The sequence below is a fragment of the Astatotilapia calliptera genome, chromosome 23 (genome assembly GCF_964374335.1).
Source record: "Astatotilapia calliptera chromosome 23, fAstCal68.1, whole genome shotgun sequence".
NCBI lineage: Eukaryota > Metazoa > Chordata > Actinopteri > Cichliformes > Cichlidae > Astatotilapia > Astatotilapia calliptera.
Window position 1 is genome coordinate 7,883,668 of NC_137443.1, and position 5,605 is coordinate 7,889,272.

General features: G+C 40.9%; 1 long non-coding RNA gene across 1 annotated transcript; it reads left to right on the forward strand.

The window, feature by feature from the left end:
• The first annotated feature begins 4,219 nt into the window (after positions 1-4,219).
• Positions 4,220-5,183, forward strand: LOC145424134 (uncharacterized). Its single transcript, XR_013905102.1, has 2 exons — positions 4,220-4,845; positions 4,923-5,183. It is a non-coding gene; the product is annotated as an uncharacterized LOC145424134 (long non-coding RNA).
• The last annotated feature ends 422 nt before the right edge of the window (positions 5,184-5,605 follow it).

Sequence of the window (5,605 nt, forward strand, 5' to 3'; positions counted from 1 at the left end):
ACACACGCTGCATCCCTCTGTGTGGCAGAAACTCCTGCAAACTTTTCATTCATTTACATGATGGGAAGATTGATTATATCTATTTTGATATCAAAAGTGTTTTCAAACTGATTGAACAAATATGCAGAAGAAAATGGATGGATTTATTATCCATAAAGAGAAAGTATAAACAAAATGGTAAAAAAGTAATGGTCACTCATTAAAGGAATGCTCAATGTAGAACAGCAACCATGCCACTTTAGTCTGTCCGGCAATAAAGCTCCATTTGTAACACTGAGGATTTCACAGCACATTACAGCTGTGCAAAGGAAATTTCACAATTCTTGATACCAAAATCAGTAGATGATAGAAAATGAACTTTTTAACAAATGTAAATATGCCAGATTATAGCCTTTGGCTAATTTCCATCTGCAGACCCTCTGGCAGGTTGGTGTAACACAGAAGTTAGTAAAAACATACAGAGACACTATTTACAGACCATGTATATAGAGAAAAGGACAGAAACAGTGATCACATCATATTAGAACAAACAATGACAACAAGAATGGACAACAGAGGACAATATCAGTTATACTGGATAAACCTCAATATTGCACATGCCCTGAATGTCCTGATATTTCACTGACCAATTACACCAATAACTGTTTCCCTTTTTGTAACGCACTAACTCTATTTCACGTCCACCATATAATCATGATTATGACCAACATTGTATTTTGTAAGAATTACGCTGTGTTCCAGTTACCATGGAACTTGGATCTCGAGTAAGTCAGTAAGTCAAAGTAAGTCAAAAATGCACAACAGTGGCAGCACAGACTAAAAGTTTACAGTTTTACAACCATTTATGTTCAGTGCCGCCATCTTGGATTGCCAACTGGTTTTGTTGGTCTGCTACAACTTTCTGAATGGGAAATCAAAGTTGAGGGGGTGTGCCACAAAATAATTCTGTCTGATTTGATCTGACTCTGGCAATAAAAAAGATCACATGAAGTAATGCATTAAAATATAAAATGCTTGATGTTAGCCAACATAATGTTATTGTGGCTAACATGACAAATTATCCAAATTACAACATTTACTCTAACTATTAGCTGGATTAAGTTCATGCCAAACATCTCTACTGGATTAAAGTCTGGACTTTGACTTGAGCACTCCAAAATCATCATGGACTTGCTGGTGGGTTTCTAATCATTGTCCTGCTGCTTAATCCATGTCCATGTCCTTGAGCTTCAGGATGTGAACTGATAGTCAGACACTCTCCTTCAGGATTTTTTGGTAGAGAGCAGAATTCAGAGTTCCATCAGTTTTTGCAAGTCACCCAGGTCCTGAAGCATCAAAGCAGCCCCAGACCTTTACACATCCACCACCATGTTTGGGTGTTGACCATGATGTTCTTTTTATGAAATGCCATATGTGTTTTACACCAGATTTAACGAGACACAAATCTTTCAGAAAAGTCAACTTTTGTCTCATCAATCTAAAAGTCTTGAGGATTATCAAAACGTTTTTAGCAAATGTAAGAAAACCCTTTGTATACGTTTTGGTCAGCACTTGTTTTTGCCTTGGAACTCTCTTGACTATGCAATTTTTGAACGAGTCAGGCCTGTAGCTTTTCAGATGTCGTTTTGGCTTCTTTTATGACCTCCTGTATGAGTCGTTCATGTGCTATTGGAGTAACTTTGGTAGGCTGGCCACTCCTGGGAAGGTTCACTACTGTTCCAAGTTTTCTCCATTTGTGGCTTGTCATCATTTTTACTGGAGTCCCAAAGGGTTAGAACTAGCCCTTTCCAGACTCGTAGATGTCAGTGGCATCTTGAGTTTCTTTAGATCGTGGCATGCTGTTGTGCCTTTTGAGATATTTTAGCTTACTTCACTTTGTCAGTCAGTTTCTATTTAAGTGATTTCTTGATTCAACAGGTCTGGCAGTAATCAGGCCTGGGTGTGGCTGGTGAAAGTGAACTAGGTAGGTTTGGATATATTTTTTCTCCGTAATGAATGAAATTATCTTTTTAAAAATGGCATTTCATATTTACTTGAGTTATCTTAGTTTGATGATATGTTTTTATGATTTATTTATTATTGGATTCAGAAATTAACAGCTTATTTTTCCTAATTTCCTCTAAGAAAGCTTAGATATTGGGTTAGCTCTTAGCAGGACTACTCAAAAACCATAGACAGTTACTTCTGTACTTTTCTGGTTGATTAAAATTAATATCAGATTAAATAACAGGCAAAATGTCCAGTTTTTCATATGCTCATATCAAAAAACATACGATGTTGATTTTTTTCAAGACAATGTCCCAAACAAATGTGGCGCCAGACTTTTGATCTGGAGACTGGTGGAAAGGGGATTTTTCAGCCTTGGTGGGGGTATGTAGTCTTTGGCTGCTCTTGTTGATGTAGTGATGCTTTCATCACAACACTGGCATGCTTTACAGAACGTGTGCTTCATAACCATAGTCAGATGGTACCCTTTGTAATGATGTCCTGAAGTTTTAACACAATAATGCCACATGGCGAGAAACATTACTAAACACCATCCTACATATGTGTTCAAAATGACAGTCAGATGCTGGTGCACCCACCTTATCTTCCACTCCACATGTTGAGGTGATTAAATCTAATGGCCCTATTCTTATGTCGCATTAATGAGCAAAGCAAACTAAGTGTTACCTTCTTTGCGGGCTCCCTCTCAAGAGCCAGAGTGTAACAGGCCTCAGGCTGTATGTGATAAAATACTTGTCAGCTAGGGAGTCAACATGATTTCATATGTTGTTTTATAGTCTTTTCTCCCTATCTTCATGTCAGCACACACACACACACATACACACATGGGGGGTAGCCAGTTGTCTTGGGCTTCCCAGCAGTGTGGTCCCAGTGGAGGTGTCAGCCAGTTAGGGGTCAGAACTGTGAGTGCTATTGAGGCTTTGTTGGTGATATACTTTGCCAAAGTGTGCTAATCTCACAGAAACACTGCCTCATAGTGTAAACACACCTGCGTCCTGTCATGATGCCAATTCTACTCCTCCTCCTTATTTTCCCTAAATGTTCATCTCCCTCCTCACATTCTTCACTATCCATTGTTCCACTTTTTATTAGTCCTTTTCTCCCATTCTGTTGATTTACTAAAGTTTTGTAAACTATACCAAAGTTATATTAAACTCACGCCTTTTATATGAACAGATGATTATACAGATCAGAGGTGAGAGTGTGAAGAGGGAAAAATATACATTTTGTTTGTAAATTTGTCATAGGAGATATGGGTATGTGCCTGTTGGTGTTGAACTCTTGTTGTCATAGAAAGCTGGTATTAACTTGCTATATACTCATCTCCTATGAGATAATCTGTTCACTGGGCACACAGTGTAATTATACACCATTATTCCTCCATCATGGTCTCTGCAGCATAACTGTATCATGTAATAAGGACTGTAACAGATAAATGAAAAGGGCTTCCAAACATGAGATAAGATACTGTACCACAGGGAGGTCAGAGGTCCCGATGAGGGCCGAACAGAAACCCCAGGATGAGGTTAAGATGAGGTCAGGATAATTTGGACCGGACACACGATCCAGCTGGAGGTCAGAGGTAACCTGATCACTGTGTCAGGATAGCTAAATGGGGGGTTGTTTTTCTGTCTAATATATCTCATCTGTCACATTCACACAGTGTGGGTATTTTTAAGTAATGAGTCAATACAAAATGCAGTTTTTAAATAATTTCATTTATTAGGGGGAAAAACATTATGCAAGTCTTGCCTCACAGCAAGAGTTCAATTCCACCATCAGGCCGGGGTCTTTCTGTGTAGAGTTTGCATGTTCTCCCCGTGTTTGTGTGGGTTCTCTCCGGATACTCCGGCTTCCTCCCACAGTCCAGAGACATGCAGTCAGTGGGGATAGGTTAATTGGAAACACCAAATTGCCCATAGGTGTGAATGCGAGAGTGAATGTGAGCGTAAATGGTTGTCTCTGTCTATGTGTTAGCCCTGCAACAGACTGGCGACCTGTCCAGGGTGTAGCCTGGACAGGCTCTGGCGTCCCCCGCAACCCTGAAGAGGATAAGCGGAGGCGAATGGATGGATACCTTGTTAAATCATAAATTAACTGTGATTTAAGACGTTTTTTTGGAAAGCTGAGTTCACTTTTGCTCAAGCCTGATTAATGTCAGACCTGCTGAAATAAGGAAATCACTTAAATAAAACCTGACTGAAAAAGTGAAGCAGGCTAAAAGATCTCAAAAAGCACCACATCATGCCACGATCTAAAGAAACTCAAGAACAGATGAGAAATGAATTCGATGACATCTGTCAGTCTGGAAATAGTTACAAAGCCATTTCTAAGCCTTTGGGAGTCCACTGAACCACACTGAGAGCCATTATCCACAAATGGATAAAATCAGGAACAGCAATCAGGAATCCCTCACTTAGCTCAGTTAAGATCAGTGCTCGTGATTCAACAATAAGAAAGAAACTGGGAAAAAATGGCCTCCATGGGAGAGCTCCAATGTGGAAACCACTGCCGACCAAAAAGAACATAAAGGCTCGTCTGACATTTATTAATAAATATTTTGATGAACTTAAAGACTTTTAGACAGATGTGTCACGGTCCCCGTGTCTCTCTGGTTGGCTCACGCTGGCTACAGGTTTTGTTGTTGTTGTTGTTCGTTTTTGTTTTCTTTGTCTCTCCTCCTCCTCTCTGCCTGGATGGAGCTCGTTACGGGCTCTCGCTCTTGGCCCACGCACCTGTGTGATTGTGTCCACCTGCTGCTGATCTGGCTGATTTCCCCAGCTGCTATTTAAGGCAGTGGCACAGAGCAGCTCACTGCTGGAACGTTGAACCTCCTGAGTTCGTGCTCTTGGCATTTTCAAAAGAATCCACTGTATGTATTTTGCTGTGGAACTAACGTTAACTTCTGTGCGTAGATATCCCTCTTCTGGACCAAATCACGGGACCTGCCCGGGTGTGGCAGCGTGTGTGGAGTTTTGGAGCGAGTGCGGCTGAAGAGGAGTGCGTGTGTGCGGAGGAGCTGTGGCGGTGACTGTGGGGAAGAGGAAGCGTGTGTGTGGATTTCCCCCCCTCCTTCTCTCCCTGGAGCCCTGGACCCCCCTCCCAACTCACTGTACATATATATAGCACTGAGGTGATCCTTGTTGTAAATAAATCTCCTTTTGTTCTCTTAGAAAGAACTGTCTGCGCGTGAGTCCGTTCAGTAGCCATGACAAGATGAGACAAAAGTTGACCTTTCTTAAAGGTTTGTGTCCTTTTCCATCTCGCATTGAACTAACCTGGCATTTCATTAAAAAGAACATCATACCGACAGTCAAATCTTGTGGTGATACTGTGCTATACTGAACTTTCATGACTTGGAGAACTGCTATAATTGATGGAACCATTAATTCTGCTGTCTACCAGAAAATCCTGAAAGAAAATGCCCGGCCATCAGTTCCTGCTCTCAGGTTTTGAAGTGGCCTATAAAGTCCAGACTTAAACCTGATTGAGATGCTTTGGCATGACCTTCAACTGGCCGTTCATGCTAAAAAACCCTCCTGTGTGCCTGAGAAAAACAAATCAGCAAGGAATGTGAAAGACTCATTGTCACTTATCT